Here is a 22,132-nt window from a genome sequence, read left to right as displayed (position 1 = left end):
CCCTCAGTGTGACAATCAGAAATGTGCAGAGACACTGCCAAAATCCCTTGGGAGGAAAACTTGCCTTCAGTTGAGAATCACTGCTCTAGCAGGAGAAACAGGCACATAAATTTATAATACAGTGAGGTCAATGCATGGATATAGGCACACACAGGTTGGCATGGAATCCTAAAGAAGACGTCCAGGCCACCCTGGGGTGAGCTGGGGTGAAGTGAGATAGTGATGCCTCAGCACCTAATGTTCTGAACCACAGCCCACATTGTCGTTCTGCATTTCTGCTCTGTCATTCACCACTTGCTTACTCATTCAATAAATATTTCTGAGAATTGATTCTAGGAGCTACACACTGGACACGCACAGATTAATAAGATATGGCCTCTGCCTGCACAGAGGCCATACATTATTACAGTTAAGACAATAGGCTCTAGCATCAGCGTTCTTAATTTCAAACTCTAACACACCAGCTCTGTGACATCGGGCAAGTTACTTAACCTCTCTGATCTGCACTTTTTAATTATTTACAATGAGTATAATAATGGCAAGTACCTCTTAGAGTTAATGAGCTTAAATGGGATAATTCTTGTAAATCTCTTAGCATCTGGTCTGGCAGATGGAAAGCATGGAATAAATGTTAGTTTTTATCACTGACTATCCACGTTATATATTATTGTGGGAAGGTCTTGTTTCAAGCTATGGCCTCTCATCAGTGCCAGTACAGTTAATTGGACTATGTCTGGCCGTGTCCTGATATGTGATGGGCAGAGATGCAGTTATCTTGTCCATCATTGGATTTCCATTAGAATATCATTAAGATTAAAAGTGCTATAAAATCTTAATTAGGACATTAATTTCCACTGTAATAAATTAAATTTTCAGGTCAACAGCCAAAACTGTAATAAACAAATAAGAAAAAAAAAAGAAGAAAAAGGCTGAAAACGAAACCGCAGAGTTTCAGATTTTAGCCTTATTTCTCAGTTGATATTTTTTAAAATTTGCTTTTCTTCAATTTTAATACACAAACATTAGTTTGGAGACTCTATCTTCTCTTTGGCTTTACACAATTCCTAGAGCATGTTTGAGCATAACAATTACCCCCGCATAGAGAACCTTGGGGATGGTTTAATAACAGTCTTCAAATACATGAAAAGTTATTATACGGAACATGATGACCAGCTGTTTCCTACTTCCACAGAGGACCAAGAAAAATAAATAGGCTGAAAATTACAGTGGCTGACAATTTGAGGTGGATTCACTAAAGAACTTTGCAAAGTATAAAGTCACTGTAGAAAACCTAAGAAAAGAGTTTAGGAAATGTGGTATAGCAAAAAGTACTTGAGAGAGATTTCAGGGGATGTAGTTTCTTATGCCATGTTGAAACCAATGACTTTCTACAAGGTTCCAAGCCTCTGACGCTGTTTTTTAATCCACAGAATCTTCCCACATTCCTTACAGAGGGGTCATAGCATAGTCTGAATTTCCCCACCACTCGACAGCCATGAATACAAATGAGGTTATTTTAGAACAGAAGTCCTCAAGTGGGGATGGTTTTGGCCCCCCGGGGGTCACTGGGCAATGACTGAAGACATTTAATTATCGTGGCTGGAGAAGGGCAGGGATGCAGGATGAGGACCCTCCCCTCAATGCACACACATACTATAAAGAATCATCTGGTTCAATGTGTGAATACTGCCAGGATTGAGGAACCCTACTCCGGACTAAGAAGCTAGCTCTCTCAAGTTTGTGCACCTACTTATTTAAGCCTATATCTAATGTCCATGTTTTGCCAGGTAATTTGAGAGCCTTTGGGTGCCATAGGGATTGTTATTCACTAGTATGTCTAGCCTTCTGTCTCCTGCGTCATGGTAGGGCTGCACTTTCCCACCTCTTTTGAAATTATGGATAGCCACATGACTTGCTATAGCTACTAAAATCTCAGTGCAAGTGACATGCTTCCCTTGTAAGGCAGATGGGTAATGGACTGTGTTCTTTCTACTGCTGTTGCAGTCTTGGAAGCACAGGTCACGGTCACAGTGAAGTCCTCATCCTGTCAGTTTCCCTAGTCACTGTGATGAGCAGTGCCCTCTACTGACCTGGTTGGATTTGTGAGAAGGAAACTTTCCTGATAGTTGGGCAGATCCAACATATGGCTATTACAAAGATGCAAAATATGATTAGGAGTGTAGGTCATCAAGTCAAATCTCCTTCACTCAAACTTACCTCTACTGCTTACTAGCTGTGTGATCTTGTGTAAGTTATTTAACTGTTCTGCCTTCCAGTTTTCTCATGTGTAAAATGGGGTAATAATAGCATCTTCCTCTGACATCCAATGGGAACATGAACACAGAGCACTTAGTAAAATGTTTACTCATTTTTCTAAGAACTTAAATATTAACTCATTTATTTCTCATAATAGCTGTGTGAGATTATTATTAATTTTCCCCCAATTGTACAGATAAGGAAACTAAGAATTTAAGTGACCTGTCTATGCACACAGAATTAGTAAATGACAGAGACAGTATCCAGCCTGAGGTTGTTTGGATATAGAGTCCATGCAATTAACCATGACACAATTACATGATGATAAAGATGATGTCATTTTCTTAAAAATACTCTCTGTTGGACCACATTTACGATTAGCATAAGGCTCAGACTCAATCATCAGAGAGTTCGCAGATGATTAGGGGAGATAAGACATGAACTTTAAAAATGCCCACACAAGGTAAAATGTGGTAAGTGCCATAAAAGAGATAAATACTTGGCAATTTTATTAAATCTCCCATTTAACCCTCAGTTAACCTGAAAATTCAATTAACCAGAAGTATTACCCATATCTTGCCATTAATCAAGGTTTTATAGTATCAGTTGAACTCATTTAACCCTAATAAGCAGATGATTGCATATGGATTGCAAGAGGATTTAGAAGCAAATAACTCAGAAATCAGCTCCATGGCTAAGTGTTTTCCTAAAAGCAAAGGGAACACTCCTGAGCAGAAAGGGAGGAAAGGAGAAAACAGTAAACATTTAGCACAATGCAGTAATGAAGAGGAGACAATGCTGGTTGGTGGAAGACTAAGTAGGTCAGAAGAGAAAGAAAGAGCCCTTGGCATCACTGATGTTATCTGGGTAACGTCTGTCAGAACAGATGGCCCTGCTTTTCCAGCAGACAGTCCAAAGGACAGTAACTGGTGAGGCAAGGTGTGCCTCTCTATATAAAACCAATTGTGCAGGAGGACAAATCGGCTCTTCTTGAGCCCCCAAGCAGGATTATAAAGAACGTAAAAGACAATGAGATTTAGGACATGGACAGATGAACCACAGAAAATATTATGATGCTTCCCTTTAAAAAAACAACCTCCTTTCCTTCCAATCTGGGAAAATCCAATTCATCCTTCAAGACCCAAGTCAAATGCCCTGGAAACTGTTCTCTAAATGCTTCAGAAAGAATTATGTTGTTTCTGTTTCTGTATTCAGGTGATTCTTTATTTTTGTCTTCTTTATACTAGCTTCCACATGGCAATGTTCGAATAGGCTTCTTTAGGAAGGAGAAAACAAGGCAGTCCTGAGAATTAGAGAAAGTTTTACCACGAACAATGTATATACCACCTAATGCAAAGGTCTGGAACATTTCTCTCTCTCTAGACAACCATGTTCCTTTTCTAGATTTTTGAGCCACATGTCAGTGAGTGTGAATTAGTAGTACTTGGTAAGCATATATCTCATTGTGAAAATTAATTTTATGATGTTCCTTCCTCAGTTTTCTTAAATAATGAAATGGGATCATACCCCAAGCCAAGTCCCAAGCAAATAAGTGAAGTTCTGTTAGTAGGAGACAGAGAGGGAGTAGGGTGCAAAGCTCAGATTTCAGTTATGAGCAAGACCAGTTGTGTTGACATGTGACAGTAACAAACCAGAAATTCACTGAAATGAAGCGATTTCCTCCAGTTTGAGAGCAAACTAGTTCATGCTGATGACGGAGTTGTAACAGTCTCCTTAAAGATGTTTTCTGAAACAAAAGGCAAAGGAGAAAAGGAAAGATATACCCATTTGAATGCAGAGTTCCAAAGAATAGCAAGGAGAGATATGAAAGCCTTCATCTGTGATCAATGCAAAGAAATAGAGGAAAACAATAGAAAGGGAAAGATTAGAGATCTCTTGACAGAGATTCCAAGGGAACATTTCATGCAAAGATGGGCACAATAAAGGACAGAAATGGTATGGATGTAACAGAAGCAGAGATATTAAGAAGAGGCAGACAAATGGGCCTTAGGAAGCATCACTACGAACAAAGCTAGTGGATGTGATGAAATTCCAGTTGAGCTATTTCAAATCCTGAAAGATGATGCTGTGAAAGTGCTGCACTCAATATGCCAGCAAATTTGGAAAACTCAGCAGTGGCCACAGGACTGGAAAAGGTCCGTTTTCATTCCAATCCCTAAGAAGGGCAATCCCAAAGATTGCTCAAACTACTGCACAATTGTATTCATCTCACACGCTAGTAAATTAATGCTCAAAATTCTCCAAGCCAGGCTTCAGCAATACATGAACTGAGAACTTCCAGATGTTCAAGCTGGTTTTAGAAAAGGCCGAGGAACCAGAGATCAAATTGCCAATATCCACTGGATCATCGAAAAAGCAAGAGAGTTCCAGAAAAAACATCTATTTCTGCTTTATTGACTACCCCAAAGCCTTCGACTGTGTGGATCACAATAAACTGTGGAAAATTCTGAAGGAGATAGGAATACCAGACCACCTGACCTGCCTCTTGAGAAACCTGTATGCAGGTCAGGAAGCAACAGTTAGAACTGGACATGGGACAACAGACTGGTTCCAAATAGGAAAAGGAGTACGTCAAGGCTGTATATTGTCACCCTGCTTATTTAACTTATATGCAGAGTACATCATGAGAAACGCTGGGCTGGAAGAAGCACAAGCTGGAATCAAGATTGCCGGGAGAAATATCAATCACCTCAGATGTGCAGATGACACCACCCTTATGACAGAAAGTGAAGAGGAACTGAAGAGTCTCTTGATGAAAGTGAAAGAGGAGAGTGAAAAAGTTTGCTTAAAGCTCAACATTCAGAAAACTATGATCATGGTATCTGGTCCCATCACTGCATGGCAAATAGATGGGGAAACAGTGGCTGACTTTATTTTTCTGGGCTTCAAAATCACTGCAGATGGTGACTGCAGCCATGAAATTAAAAGACACTTGCTCGTCAGAAGAAAATCTGTGGCCAACCTAGACAGCATATTAAAAAGCAGAGACATTACTTTGCCAACAAAGGTCCATCTTGTCAAAGCTATGGTTTTTCCAGTAGTCATGTATGGATGTGAGAGTTGGACTATAAAGAAAGCTAAGCACTGAAGAATTGATGCTTTTGAACTGTGGTGTTGGAGAAGACTCTTGAAACTCCCTTGGACTGCAAGGAGATCCAACCAGTCCTCTCTAAAGGAAATCAGTCCTGAATATTCATTGGAAGGACTGATGCTGAAGCTGAAACTCCAACACTTTGGCTACCTGATGTGAAGAGCTGACTCATTTGAAAAGATCTGGATGCTGGGAAAGATTGAAGGCAGGATAAGGGGATGACAGAGGATGAAATGGTTAGATGGCATCACAGAGTCAATGGACGTGAGTTTGAGTAAGCTCTGGGAGTTGATGATGGACAGGGAAGCCTGGCATGCTGCGTTCCGTGGGGTCGCAAAGATTCGGACAACTCAGTGACTGAACTGACTGACTGAATCCCACTCACCTGGAGTTAGGTTTCCCTATTCCCATATCTTATGACATTTTGTACCTCCACTTTGGTTTTTTTTTTTTTTTTTTTTTTTTTGCTATGGCCAAGTTTGCCTCTCCAACAAAACTGTGGCCCTTGTTTGCCTGAGAATTAAATTTTACTTGTATCTCTTGAGCTTAATTGCAAAGATGACCTTGCCATTCAGTTTTTTTAGTGACAGCCTAAGAGCTAGGTCAGACCTGTCTTCTCTTTCTAGAGAGCAATGAAGGTGTTCATTCTTATACACAGGAGCGCATGTGAGTTCATCCATGTCTTCATGAGAATCAAGGAATTAAGGGTGTTGTCTACTGTGGTTATCTCTTTATTCTTAGTGGACCCTAAAATCACTGAGGCCAGAAATACTTTAAGAAGTGTTAAAGAATAAATATTAGCAAATCTGAGGCCAAGTGTTACCTTGCAGCATCATTTCTTAGCCACACTCCTAAACAAATTTCATCCAAGAAATGTTGCGAATATGTGGTCCTGGATGACTACTGAATAAAAGAATTCCTGGATGGGCATCTCCCTTCTGAAACTTGTAACAGGCATATACCAAATGTTGCAGATGAGACCTAAAGCAGATCAATAATTTTTCTTGTAGTGTGTGTCTGTGTGAGCGTATGTGTGTGCAACATTAACAACTCAGAGTTGTTTCTGCTTCTTATAATACCATCTTCACCTTTTCATTAAAAGGATTTTTATTACCAAGCATTCATTTCACTCTATTAAATGCTCAGTAATGTAAACTGATATTTAAGTTTAGGTACAAGAAACCTAGACAGCATATTAAAAAGCAGAGACATTACTTTGCCAACAAACGTCTGTCTAGTCAAGGCTATGGTTTTTCCAGTAGTCATGTATGGATGTGAGGGTTGGACTATAAAGAAAGCTGAGCACTGAAGAATTGATGCTTTTGAACTGTGGCATTGGAGAAGACTCTTGAGAATCCCTTGGACAGCAAGAAGGTCCAACCAGTCCATCCTAAAGGAGATCGGTCCTGAGTGTTCTTTGAAAGGACTGATGTTGAAGCTGAGACTCCAATACTCTGGCCACCTGATGCAAAGAGCTGACTCATTTGAAAAGACCCTGATGCTGGGAAAGATTGAGGGCAGGAGGAGAAGGGGACGGCAGAAGATAAGATGGTTGGATGGCATCACCGACTTGATGGACAGGAGTTTGGGTAAACTCTGGGAGTTGGTGATGGACAGGGATGCCTAGCGTGCTGTGGTCCATGGGGTTTCAAAGAGTCGGACACGACTGAGTGACTGAACTGAAACTGAACTGAATAATGAATCTTACACCATGTTTCCTGTCGGGACACACAAAATCAAGCTGTTACATAATGCAACCTCAAATTCTTAAAAATAAATAAATAAGAAGAAATTCCTTTCCTTTGTATTACTTTCCAATATGTACCTCTGCATGCTGCGTGTTACAATTCCCACTATAATTATGAGGGGATAATTGTAAACAACAAGCATGACATTCTTTGGTAGGCAGCCCTGGGGATAAGACCTGTCAATCCTTAAATAGGATAATAAGCTGGAAAAATTCACTTGGAGATTAAGGTATTTATTTTTTCATTCAACAAATATTTAGTAGTGCACCATCATCTAAAGGGAATCCAACAAGGCCTTGCTCCTATTCTGTGGCACGTGCAATTCAGAGCCAGAAATTGCCAAATTAATTAATCTTCTTTCCTCTTACATTTTGCAGAAATGATAATTGAAGTTCAATTTTTGTGACTTGCCCACAACCTGTGTCCAATGAATGATAAAGGCAAAACATTGGATAGAGGAAGAAGTAATCATTTGAAATATGTATTTGGTACAGTTATTTCTAACATTAATATTATGAGTACTATAGTTAAATTTGTCTTCACCACCTCTAATAATTTCCTTCTATACTCTGCCCACTGAACTCCTCCAAGGAGTATTTTAAATAGAGTACCAAAAAATGTTCTAAGTACCATGATTGTGTGAGGAGTTTTATAGAATAGTAACCAAGAATGAAATAGAAATTAGTCCATAGAAAATCATTAAGAGACTACGGTTTCCACTTATGGTTAGAGGGGTGATTCTAGTATTGGTCGCAAAGGAATTCAGACAAGACTTCCTGCTGAGGATAGTCAGATAATATGGGCAAGGTATGAAAGTGTCTCCTTAAAGGCATCAGAGAGATAGTAATGTTGTGAAAAATTATTAGACCAAGGTCCTGGAGAAGGAAATGCAGAGTCAGACATTTAGCGTCAATTTGACCATAGGATATTTACAAATTGGAATAGACATTACAGGCTGAGTATTACTTTTGACAGCCCCTGGAGTGTTTTCACACAGAAAACCCAAAATAACCTATGAGTAACACAATGAGTATAGCATGTCCATGGGCAGAAACTCAGTATTAAAAACACCAACAACAGACAGAAAATAAAATTTAAACACAATTATAATACCTTTAAGAATTTAATACTTTGGCCACCTGTTGTGAAGAACTGACTCATTTGAAAACACCCTGATGCTGGGAAAGATTGAAGGCAGGAGAAGGGGACAACAGAGGATGAGATGGTTGGATGGCATCACTGACTCGATGAACATAAGTTTGGGTGGACTCCGGGAGTTGGTGACAGACAGGGAGGCCCCGCATGCTGCAGTCCATGGGGTTGCAAAGAGTCAGACACGACTGAGCAACTGAACTGAATACCTTGTAATTATTCTAATAAACTATATCTAAGATCAATACTCTGGAAATCATAAATCAGTGATTCTCAAAGCATGATTTTGGGATGAATACCACGAACATTACCTGGGAACTTCTTAGAAATGCAAATACTCAGATCACACCCCAGATATACTTGGACTCTGAGATGGCCACCTAGCAACTGGAATTTTAACAAGCCATCTAAGTGATTCTGAGGCATGCTGGAGTTTAAGAAGTTGTGCTCCAAGGCATTATCAAGAGAACTTAAGGAAGACAAATAAATTGGGAGATATACCATGTTTTTGGATTAGAAGAGTCATAATACGAAGAAATTAAGTATTTTAACTGAACTCTAAGTTTAAAGTAATTCCACGAAAAATTCCAACTGATGCTTGTGCATTATGTGTGCTCATAACTTGATAAGCTTATATGTTAAACATTCATGTGGAAATGCCAAGGGCAAAGAATAGATAGGAACCCTTGAAGAAGATGAGGTAGAGAGAACTTGCTGAACAGATGTTAAGACATTATAAAACTTCAGTAGCTAAAACAAAGAGAGAGACAAAGAGAAAGAAGCCCAAAAATAGGCCCATACTTAAAATATATATATATATATATATACACATATAATAATCAAGTTTTCATTATAGAGAGTTTTTAATAAATGCTGCTAGGTCAACAAGATATCTCCGTAGGAAGAAATGAAACATGAACCTACCTCACACCAGAAACAAATACATGATTTAAACAGAAAAGTCTAAACAATAAAACTTCTAGAAGATAGTAGAAAAGGATAGCCTTTTCTACCATGAGGGATACCTTAAACAGAACTCAAAATAAAATTTGATAAATCAGACAAAACCACTTTGGAAAAGATCACCTGTGTCAATGAAAGATAAGCATACATCTATCTTGCATTTTCTCTTCTGTGAATTAATCACCTCAAATTCTTGCCCACGTGTACAAAGAGATTATGGAAGGATGAACATAGCAGCATTACAGGTAATAACCAACATCCAGAAACAACCCAACCATCCATGAACAACAGAATGAATATATTGTGATATACCTAAATAACACCATGAAGATAAATATACTGCAGGTACATCATGGGTGAATCCCAAAGTCACAAAGATGAGCAAAATAAAATGTAAATTATTCCATTTAAATAGTTTAAAATGGAAAAACTAGCCTGCAATATTTAGGGATGCTTAAATAGGTGATAAAAATGTGAAATATTAGTGTTATAATAAAAAGAAGGACAGTGGTTACCTTTGTGGAAGGAAGATTATTATTAGGAAGAAATATGGGGTCCTTCTGAGGTGGTTGGAAGGTACCATTTCTTTATCTTTCCTCCCTTAACTCTGGCCAAAAAATTAAGAATTGTAAGCAAGAAACATGTCTTTGAGGAAATGCACCATGCTGGTCATCCTCATTGCTGGCCCTCACTGAGCACTGCACGTTTGAGCGCTGCTGCCTGAGCGCCGTATGTCAGTTAACCTCATCTGATTCTCGCAGTAACCCTATGAGGTGGTACTACTGTAAGTGTCATTTCAAAGATAAGTAAACTGAGGTACTGAGATATTAACTAACGTTCTCAAAGTTACACAGCTGAAAAGTAGCTAAGCCAACAGTTCAAACCCAGAGAACCTGACTTCAGTGCCCACACAAGCCCGTGCTGTTAACCCAACCTCAAACAGTGGGAGTTCTGATGACAAACACAGGATTGTAAGGAAAAGGGAGTTTTTCTGGTCAGCATTTCTTCCTCTCTCATGAGACTCCACAAAGACAATGGTCTCTGTTTGGTCTCTGCAGCTACAGACCCATAGAGGCCCTTGTAGGAGACTGATTCTTTGAAGTGTGAAGGTCCTCCCAATTTTCGAGAGATCTCTTTGGGAAGAAAAGAGCCAGCAATCACCAAGGAGGAAAACTCATGACTCAGAGGAAAAACCGAGAATATCTCAGAATGTTTGCCCTGAAACGTCCTTACTTAATGGCACAGCAATAAAGTAACAGAGCTAGGAAAAGGAAGAGCCACAGAAGGACAGGGCTACTGGCTTCTGGAGGGAGACCTACATCTGAGTTAGAAAAGAAGACGTTGTTTCTTTAGGCAGCTAAGTGATAGACGTACAGGGAATGAACATTTTCCAGAGTGCAGGATCCACAGCCCTGGCTGCCCATGGAGATGATGGAGGTGGGGTATAGCAAGTAGCATCACATGAGGTGACGTGACACCAGCAATGTTGTTAGGGGTTTAGGGACATATCTTTACATTATGTGGAATCCTACAGGGAGATGTGCTATACTGTGCTAAGTAGCTTCAGTCGTTTCCAACTCTGTGCGACCCTATGGATAGTAACCTGCCAGGCTACTTGGGATTCTCCAGGCAAGAATACTGGAATGGGTTGCCATTGCCCTCCTCCAGGGGAACTTTCTGACCCAGAGATTGAACCTGTGTCTCTTAAGTCTCCTACATTGGCAGGCAGGTTCTTTATCACTTGGAGATAATTATTCTTTCACCATTTTCCTTTCAATTTTCTGACTATTATAAACTCTTAATTTCACACTAGTATGGTTTTAACAACTCTCTGACACTTGTTACTACTTCTTGTAACAAAGAGACTTCGGAAGATAAAAGAATATTTAACTAGAAGCGAAAAACGTACTTTCATCTTCCTTGTGTTCACTTTTATGGCTTCCTTCTATTTATGGCAACAATTTTTTATTTGCAGAAATAAAAAGTTCTTTTTCAAGTAAATTTATGTATGAAAAATATAAATGTTTTACAGAATTATTATATAAAAATTTATAGAGGTCATATGCATATATGGCAAAACATTGTGAAGATGCTGTAAAGTGTGCGTAATCTTCTAAGCTCTTTGAATAATCTATATCCTGTCCTCAGTCGGTGTTCCAGCCTGCAGTTGTTGGTCCACACTAGGAGCATCATGTCCGTTTATGAAAAGCACTCTCTAAAAGAGATGAAGACACAGTGAAGGCTATCCAGAGTGACCAGAGAAAGACCAGAACACACAGTAACAACCACAGCATAAGGTCCGGAGCATAACGGAAGCCTCTGCACAGGGCGATATGAGCTGCCGTGAGGAATCTAAAGAATTGTCACATGGATGGACCTCTGTGGGATCTGGTCTTTGTGTCCATGAAAGATAGACACACTTCTATCTTCCTAGACATAGACAACTTGCAAAAAACCATATTTTTGTACAATATACAAAACATTCTTGCAGCCCAAACCATCCACAGGTAGAATGGAATAGTCAAGGGGCAAGCTTGGGCTTGCCTGGTGGCTCAGGTGGTAAAGGGTCTGCCCGTAATGCGGGAGGACCCAGGTTCGGTCCCTAGTTTGGGAAGATCTCCTGGGGAAGGGAATGGCAACCCACTCCAGTAGTTTTGCCTGGAGAATCCCATGGACAGAGAAGCCTAGTGGGCTACAGTCCATGGGGTAGCAAAGAGTCAGACATGAATGAGCAACTGAAACCACTACTACTACTACTTCTAATAGGGACCAGAAGGTGTATAGGTTCCAGTCTTCCCACCAATAATCCCTGGTAAATGAGATTGCAGACAGAACCTTAACTCTGAACCTTGTTTACTTATGTATGAGGCGAAAAGCTGGACTAGATGAAGGAAAGTGGGTAGGTTCATCTTGATAATCCTGATTGCTTGGAATGCTGCCTGAAGCTTCTTGTGGAGAAAAATTTTGAGGCCATATTTTGAGCCCTTCATATGGGAAGAAGGACTGATTGTCAACATCTACCCCAGATCAGAGAGGGGAATCACCACATTTCTGATTGCCTTGGACCAGATGATCATTATGATTCCTCTCCACATCAATTTCACATCAGTTTTTAAAATTTGCAAATAAGTGCACTTCCAAAAAGGGATGCCAGGCTATCCATTTTTTAAAAATTTTCTTTTAAATTGCTGTATTCATTAGAGTAGACTTTGTTTATGGATATTAATGCCTCTATTTTTATGGTATTATTCCAAAGTGACAAATCATGTAGCCAATTGTACCATTCTGTTTTCAGAAGCAGGCTTACATAATTATTCAAAATTTACCTGTCCTTTAGGATTTTGAAAGATGTGCTGGCTTAGTTGGACTGCCTGATTAATGAAAGGAAATTTCTGTTCTTCCACTCTTGTAGGATTTACCAGCACTTCTGAAGTGTGAACAAAGCCTTCTTTCACTATAAAGATGTTCTTAACAATCATGCCCTCATACAAGGGGATTTCCTCCCTCAGACAAATTGTGACGGTATCTAGTAAATCTGCCTTTACAGTGAGTATGTGAGTTCCATTTCATTTTATTTTTCTCTATAAACATAATATGCAGAATAATAGATGATCCAGCACGCGAATGTCATGGAAAGAGAATGCATTTGTCAAGGGCCACAGTAGACTCTGCTGATGCCTAGTTCTGCTAGATTGTGACCACGCTTCATTTGTCACCAGCATTCCACTTAATTTACCCCAAGTGTCATCTCCCAGGGCTGTCAGCTTGGAAAGATGATGCCCCTGTTGTTCAGGCTTTACGGGTACTGAGTGTTGAGGGGCTGGGGCTGTAGGGAATGGGCTATCATTCATAATTTCCCACACTGCTCAGTTGAGGCAGGCAGATGACTTGGAGCCTGAAGAAAAGGGGAACTTAAAGCTAAGCAGATGGGCAGGCAAATATCCAGCAGCATCTGCTGCTGGCTAAGATGTTTCTAGCTACTTGTCTTAAAGAGCCTTCATGCTACTTATGACTTGAAGTACAGATCTGCACTGTCCAACACTATAGCCCCTGGTCACATGTTGCTGCTGAGTATTTGGAATGTGGCTAGTTCAAATTGAAATGTGTCACGTGTATAAAGTACACACAATATTTTGAAGACTTAGAACCAAAAAAAGAATGTAAATTACTTTTATATTGATTCTGTGTTGAAGTGACCATGATTCTGACAAAGTGGGTTACATTATACAAATACTTAACAGATTCTTACTTTTTTAAGGTGGCTATCAGAAAATTTAAAATCATATAAGTGGCTTCCATTAGGTTTATAATATTGTGTTGCTGTTGTTGTTTAATTGCTAAGATACGTACAACTCTTTGTGACCCCTTGGACTGTGGCCCACCAGGCTGCTCTGTCCGTGGGATTTCCCAGGCAGGAATACTGGAGTGGGTCACCATTTCCCTCTCCTGGGGATCTTCCTGACCCAGGCATTAAACCCACATCTCCTGCATTAGCAGGAGGATTCTTTACCACTAGGCTACCTGGTAAGCCCTTAAAATGTTGCTTTAAAGTAAAAAAATTCATTAACCCTCATCCATTTACTCTACAGAGAGGAAAACAGAGAGCCTGATTAGGTGAGCAGTTGACTATAGTCACATAGCTGGTGAGTGACAGAGCTGGATTGAGAAATCACAAGTCTGATTTCCAGTCTAGATCCCTTTTATTCTACATCATCTCCTAAGAAGTGAAAGTCACTCAGTTGTGTCTGTTTGTGACCCCATGGAATTAAGTCTCCAGACTAGAATACTGGAGTGGGTAGCCTTTCCCTTCTTCAGGGGATCTTCCCAACTCAGGTATAGGTCTCCCTGCATTGCAGATGGATTCTTTCCCAGCTGAGCCGCAAGGGAAGCCCAAAAATAATGGAGAGGGTAGCCTATCCCTTCTCTAGCGGATCTTCCCAACCTAGGAATTGAACCAGGTCTCCTGCATTGCAGACAGATTCTTTACCAACTGAGCTATCAGGGAAGCCCTCATCTCCTAAGAAGAAGCACCCAACTCTAAGAGTAAGGAGATGTGGATATCATTTTGTATTCAAATGCATTCAGGTCTTTTACCTGCGAGGGACAGTGCTAACTTTTCTATGCCTCAGTCTCTAGTTTGCTAAAAAGTGCAAACACATTACCCATGTTGATAGGGAAATAAAATTATTTTTAAAAAGAGCTTCAAAAACCTTCAAAGACAACACAGTTTTTGGCAGTTTGTGTGTGTGTGTGTGTGTGTGTGTGTGTGTGTGTGTGCGTAGAGCTTAAGAGCACAAACACTGGAGCAAGATCACCTATCTGGGTTTCAGTTCTGATTCTGTCATCACCATTTTGGATTAGTTATTTAAATTTCTGTGTTTCTTGGCCATTTGGATATCTTCTTTGGAGAAATATCTATTTAGGTCTTCTGCCCATGTTTTGATTGGGTTTTTGTTTTGTTTTGTTTTGATGCTATTAAGCCCCATGTGTTGTTTGTAAATTTTGGATACTAATCCTTGTTGATGACACCATTAGCAAATATTTTCTCCAATTATGTGGGTTGTCTCTTTGTTTTATTTATGATTTCCTCTGTTGTACAAAAGCTTTTGAGTTTAATTAAGTTTTATTTGTTTAATTTTATTTTCATTACTCTGGAAGACAGATGGAAAATGGTATTGTTGCAACTTATGTCAGAGAATGTTTTGCCTATGTTCTTCTCTAATGGCTTTATAATGTCCTGTCTTTAATCCATCTTGAGTTTATTTTTATGTAAGGTGTTATAAGAATATTCTAATTTTATTTTTTAACATAAGGCTGTCATTTTCCTGAAACCATTTGTTGAAAAGACTGTCTTTTCTTCACTGTATAGTCTTAGCTCCTTTATCATATATTAATCAAGCACAGGTGCATTGGTTTATTTCTGGGTTTTCTGTTCTGTTCCATTGATCTATATTTCTATATTTGTGCCAGTACCACACTGTTTTGATGACTATAGTTTTGTAGTATAGTCTGAAGCCAGGGAGTTTGATTACTACAATCCATTTTTCTTTCTCAAGAGTGCTTTGGTTATTTGGGGTCCTTTGTATCTCCATACAAATTTTAAGATTTCTTGTTCTAGTTCCATGAAAAATGTCATTGGTAATTTGAAAGGAAGTTCATTGAATCTGTAGATTGCCTTCAGTAGTATAGACAATTGTCATTTTGACAATATTGATTCTTCTAATCCAGGAACATGGTATATCTTTCCATCTGTGTCATCTTTGATTTATTTTATTGGCATTTTATAGTTTTCAGAGAACGGGTCTTTTGTCTCCTTAAGTACGCTTATTGCTAGGTATTTTATTTTTTTGATGTGGGATTGATAGGTGGGATTGTTCCTTGAATATCTCTTTCTGGTCTTTCATTGTCAGTTGATGGAAATGTGACAGATTTCTGTGTATTAATTTTGTAACTTGCAACTTTACCAAATTTATTGAGAAATTCCAGTAGTTTTCTGGTAGCAATGTTCAACATTGATAATTATTAGAGAAATGCAAATCAAAGCTACAATGAGCTATCACCTCACACCAGTTGAAATGGCTATTTAAAAAATTCTCAAAAATAAATGCCAGAGAGGGTGTGGAGAGAATGTAAATTGATACAGCCACTATGGAGAACAGTATGGAAGTTCCTTAAAAAATAAAAATAGACTACCATATGGCCCTGCAATCCCACTCCCGGGCATATATCCAGAGAAAAGTATGGTCCAAAAGGACACATGAACCCCAATGTTTACTGCAACCCTGTTTACAATAGCCAAGACATGAAAGTAACCTAAATGTCCATCAACAGAGGGATGGATAAAGATGTGGTACATATATACAATTAACTATTACCCAGCCATTAAAAAGAATGAAATAATTCCATTTGCAATAACATGGTTAGACCTAGATATTGTCATTCCGAATGAAGTAAGTCAGACAGAGAAAAATAAATATCACACTATAGCACTTATATGCAGAATCTAAAAAGAAATTATACAAATGAACTTATTTACAAAACAGAAACAGACTCACAGGCTCAGAGAATGAATTTATCATCACCAGGGTTGAAGGGTAGTGGGAAGGGATAGTTAGGGAGTCTGGGGTTGATATATATGCACTGCTGTGTTTGAAATGAATAACCAACAAGGACCTACTCTATAGCAAAGGGAACATTGGTCAGTATTTTCCCACCTAAGTGGGAAAATAATTTGAAAGAGGATACATGTATATGTATAACTGAATCACTTTGCTGTACACCTAAAACGAATACAACATTGTTAATCAACTATACTTCAATATAAAATAAGTTAAAAAAATTCTCTGGGTCTTAGCCTTCCTATCTGTAACATAATAGACCCTATGGCTTTAGATTAGTTAATAGACAGAATAAATGTATTCTATTCTAGTTAATACATAGAATACACTGAGAACAGTGCTAGGTGTTTGGAAAATACACAAATAGTGTTAGCTATTATTATTAGAGATACTACACCACATTCCTACAAGAAATTTCACCAGGTTTTTTAAAGCTAAACACATAAGAACTGTTCTTAAATGTAAGCTCATGAGTGATCATTTACCCTGTGTGATTTTAGGGGTTGGATAATGACACAATGCCCCTGAAAGAGGATCAGTTTCACTGTCCCTAAAAATAATAATAGTATTTACCTTTCTGGGTTGTTGAGAGACTTAAACACCTACTGCACTACCTGAGAATAAATACTAGTGTTCCATTTAAACAACAACAAAAACTCTTTCCTGTCCACTAGTACACATCATGATACCGCCATTAGATATGTATTTCTTCAATGTAAAGCTTTGGTTTTGTTTCATTCCACTCCCTGTCTTTCATCCTTCTCACTCCAAACATACACAGGATCCTGTCAGTTCCACACAGATCTCTAGACTCTGGCATTTCTGTGCCTTCAGTTCTCTTACCTTCCAAACACTGACCAAACAGTCCACACCAGTGGCCTCTTTTCTTTCCATGAATGATCGTCTGAAGCCTCAAGTCCCTGAACTAAGTCTATACCATGTCTCTCTGAAGTGAGTTTTCAAAAGCATAAGATAATAAGGCACTGCCTTTTCTCAGTCTTTTTTTTTTTTACACTTTCATTCACATCCTCCTTTTAATTCTCCTTGTTCTCCTGCTGCTTCATTGCCCATTCATTTTCTTTCTCCTCCTCTTCGTTCACTCTTCCCCTCTCTCAGCTCCATCTTCCTTAAGGTCTAGCATTCTCTTCCTCACTCTGCCTGCTCTACACTGCTGACTGAATTTTCCCCATGGTTTCAACCTCACTGCCATACATATGCTACAAGTCTCTCTCCCCTACCTGTCTGCCTCTCTCCTCCCCACATACACCTTGCCTCTCTCACTCCCTCTTTCTACCTGTTTTAAGCATTCAAGAACATGGCCCTTCTTCACATGACACCTAAGACAAAATATTATCTTCCTCCCTCAAGCTCCTCTCAAATGCCTGAGATTTATTTATTAGTGATCATGCTATATACTTCCAGTTTTCCAAACTTGGCATTTTCTTAGATTCCTCACATGGTATTATGACAAATCTGAGCTTGAATCTTCACTTCATTTCACACTAGCTCTATTAGTCAGGGTTCTCCAGAGATACACACTCGAAGAAAGAGAAAGAAAGAGAGAAAGAGTATATTTGATTTACAATGTTGTGTTAATTTCTGCTATAAAGTGAACCATTTATACATATATTCACTCTTTTTTAGATTCTATTCCCATATAAATCATTATAGAGTATTGAGTAGAGTTCACTGTTCTAGTGATGGTTTTTCCAGTAGTCATGTATGAATGTGAGAGTTGGACCACAGAGAAAGCTGAACACTGAAGAACTGATGTCTTAGAACTGTGGTGCTGGAGAAGACTCATGAGAGTCCCTTAAACAGCAAGATCAAACCAGTCAATCCTAAAGGAAATCAATCCTGAATATTCATTGGAAGGACTGGTGCTAAAGCTGAAGCTCCAATACTTTGGCCACCTGATGCAAAGAGCTGACTCTTGGAAAAGATCCTGATGCTGGGAAAGATTGAGGGCAAGAGGAGAAGTGGGTGACAGAGGATGAGATGATTGGGTGGCATCATGAACTCAATGGACATGAATCTGAGCAAACTCCGGGAGATAGTGAAGGACAGGGAAGCCTGGAGTGCTGCAGTTCATGCATGAGATCACAAAGAATCAGACATAGCTTAGCAACTGAACAATAATGACAACTCTTGTTTAGATTCTTTTTCCATATAGTCCATTATAGAGTTCCATGTGCTATACAGTGGGTTCCTATTAGTTTCCTATTTTATATATAGTAGTGGAGATATGTTAATCCCAGTTAATCTGTTTACCTCTCCCCCACTTTCCTCCTTGATAACCATTGTTTTCTACATCTGTGATTCAATTTCTATTTTGTAAACATGTTCATTTGTACCATTGCTTTTTATATTCTACATATAAGCAATATCATATGATATTTTTTTTCTATCTAACTTACTACACTCAGTATGACAGTCTCTAGGTCCATCCATGTCACTGAAAACAGCATAATTTTGCTCTTTTTGCGGCTTTGTATATATGTACCATATCTTCTTTATCCATTCCTTCATCAATGGACATTTAAGTTGTTTCCATGTCCTTGAATCAATGATACTCCAATAAAGATTAATTTAAAAAAATAAAGTCTAAGTCTAAAGTCATTATTTTAAAAAACAAAAAAGAGAAAGAGAGAGAGGAGGTGGCTCCTGCAATTATAAAGGATGAGAAGCCCATGATTTATTTTCTGTAAGCTGGAAACCCAAGAAGCCAATGGTGTAGCAGCTTGGGGGTAAGTCCAGGGATCTGAGAACCCAGAAAGCCAATAACTTAAGTCTCAGTCTGAGTCCAAAGGCTTGAGAACCAAGAGAGCTGATGATGCAATTCCCAATCCAGGACAAAAGAAGACCATGTTCCAATTCACATAGTCAGAGTTAGGGCAAATTCTCCCTTCTTCCAATTTTTTTCTACTCAGGTCCTCAGCAAATTGGATGATGCCCATCCACGTTGAAGAATGCAATCTGTTTTATTCAGTTTACCAATTTAAATGCCAATCTCATCCGGAAACATCCTCACAGACACAACTGGAAATGTTTACTCAAATACTTGGAATCTTCTGACTCATAAAATTGACTCATAAAATTAACCATCACACTAGCTATGTAGCTTTGGCAAGTTGCTCAACCTCTCTGAGTTGCAGCTTTCTTGTCTGTAAAATCAGGAGATTAAATGAGGTAGCATCTTCATGATACTTGCAGATCCTTTTATCAGCTTGAATATCCACCTCAAACTAAATTCCTATCTGAATGCTAGCTTGTTCATTGAGATGTATTGTCCATGGCGGTTCTCATTTCCCTCATGAATAAAAAATACTCTTTCAATGTCAAGCATTATTTTTATTATTATAACTCCACATATAACTTTTAGAATTAACTTCTAGGTTCTTTGACACTTGGAGTAACTCATCATGACTTATATAGCTTTCTTACAAAATGTTTCTTTTGTCTCGTCATAGTTTTCCATTTCCCATCCCTACCATTTCCACTGGAATTCTATAATTTTATATCAAATCTGTATCCAATTCCCAGCAATGTATTCTTCTTCTAGTCCTTCTCTTCATTTACCAACTTTGCCAGACTAATTTCCCTAAAACTCTACTAGATTATTAATCCTAAAAGCTGGGGTTTGGGGAAATGGAGAGTGGCTGTAATAGGTACAAAGTTTCTATTGAGGATGATGAAAATGGATAGTGGAATTTTAATTTGGATGTTCTGGATTAGATAGTGGTGATAGTTGTAGAACCTCGTAAATGTACTAAAAAAAATCACTAAACTGTATACTTTTAAAGGGTGAATCTTATGGTATGAATTGTATCTCAAAAATAAAAATAAAAGAGAGGATAAAAGTGTGTCGGAGAGTACCTAACTTATAGACATTAAGTTATTTGTAGCTTGTAATTTGCTAAACTTCCCTTTGCCCCCATCAAAAATGGTAAAGCTAGGATCAAAATCAAGATGTTCTGATACAAAGATGATGCTCTTCACCACTCCACCAACATTGCCTCTCACATGAAAGCAGGGTTCTACTGGGAAAGAGAAATAGTGAAACAAGCCCTTCTGATGGTTCTGCCATTTTGACTAAAATGCTTCTTGCTTGAGCATATGATCTGTTAATGGTGATTACAGAACAAAGTTATTCATATCTTTTGCTTGATGAAATAATCTGTTGAGACTGTATTAATAAATCAAGCCAAAGACATGAAAGATTATATAAGATAACTTAGAGGAAGGAATAAAAAGAATTAGAAAAGTGTGGGGAATACTGATGCTGCTTTTGCCTAAACAAAACATGGTAAACACTGTTTTTGCCAAAGAGATTATGGAAGGAGTTTAAAACATCAAATTAAACTTGAGGGACAATTGGTTTGACAAATGAGTCTTCAGCTAGAGACTGTGTATTAAAGCAAGGATTAAAGAGAAAGAGGAAATATTTCTGGAGTTCCAAGCATGATGTAATGAATCAGATACACATGGCTTCACAGCCCTCCTCTGTGGCTTTCTCAGCCAAATAACCTTGGCCAAGTTACTTAATTTCTCCTATCATCTATTTTCTCTTGTGTAAAATATAGACAACAAAAATTCATCATAAGGTTATTATTGTTATATAAAGGACAGAAAATAGGTACACTAAATGGTTTGATTACTTATTATTATATAGGCCAGAAAATGTCCTCAATATTTGGGTGGGGATTAATTGACAGTGCTGGGGGGATAGCAAAATTTCCCCATGTCAAACTCAACTCCCTAAATACAAATAGTTCACCCCCTAGATCCTTGATCCATCAGGAATTTTTTACTTGTAATTCTAAAGGTTCACAAAGAAGCATCTTTATTTTCCCTTGATGGAAAAAAAATAATAATATAAAGATGGGATTTTCTTTCAAAATGGCAGACTAAGCTGACATAACAAATCCCCTCTTCCCACCTCAAATAGTGAGAAATTTTTAAAATTTCTCTTTCATGATGATTTCAGTCACAGACACCTTTAGTAAGGGATTTAACAAAAGTTCAAAGAACATTTAAGCTATAATTTATGCAAAATGATTCAAAGGTGAAAAAAAGAAGACAACTATCCAACTGACTTTATGAAACTAAGACTTTTTTTTACTAAGGTAAGAAAAGGACAGTATTAGAATATAGAACTGATGACTGACTTAATTTATATACATGAATATAAAGAAAATACTCATTGATTGAATCCAGCAGTATTTTAAATGTAATAAATCATGACCAAGTATGCATTAGCTCATGAATAAAAGATCATTCCAATATGAGAATATCTAAATAAAAATAACCATACTCATAGACTAATGGGGAAAACAAATGGTCACTTCAACCCATACAGAAAAATAGTAGACAATATTTTATGTATTTTTCTAATACGAGTTTTTACCAAAGAATAACAAAAACTATAATTCTTATTTTAATAAAAGGTTCAAAACCTTTCAGAAACCTGCAGCAAATATAGCACTTAATGATCAAACTTCAGAAACATTGCCATTAAACTCAGACACAAGACAAAGATTCTCATTATAATGTCTGTGATTATTTTACTGAAGGTCTTGGCCAATGGAGTGAGACAGGGGAAAGGAACTGATACTAGGATTAGAAATTTTTGTTACTTGCTAGTTATTTGTCTACATACAAAATTAAATTTAAAGAAAAATTCAAACTGCCAGGACTTAATCATTCAGCAGAGTTGCTAGATATAAAAATCAAGTATAAAAATTAATAACTATTTCTATATTGTCAATAGTCAATTAATAAGT

The sequence above is a fragment of the Odocoileus virginianus genome, chromosome 3 (assembly GCF_023699985.2).
Source record: "Odocoileus virginianus isolate 20LAN1187 ecotype Illinois chromosome 3, Ovbor_1.2, whole genome shotgun sequence".
NCBI classification, from domain to species: Eukaryota; Metazoa; Chordata; class Mammalia; order Artiodactyla; family Cervidae; genus Odocoileus; species Odocoileus virginianus.
The sequence above is the reverse complement of the archived record's forward strand: the minus strand, read 5'-3'. Positions refer to the sequence as shown.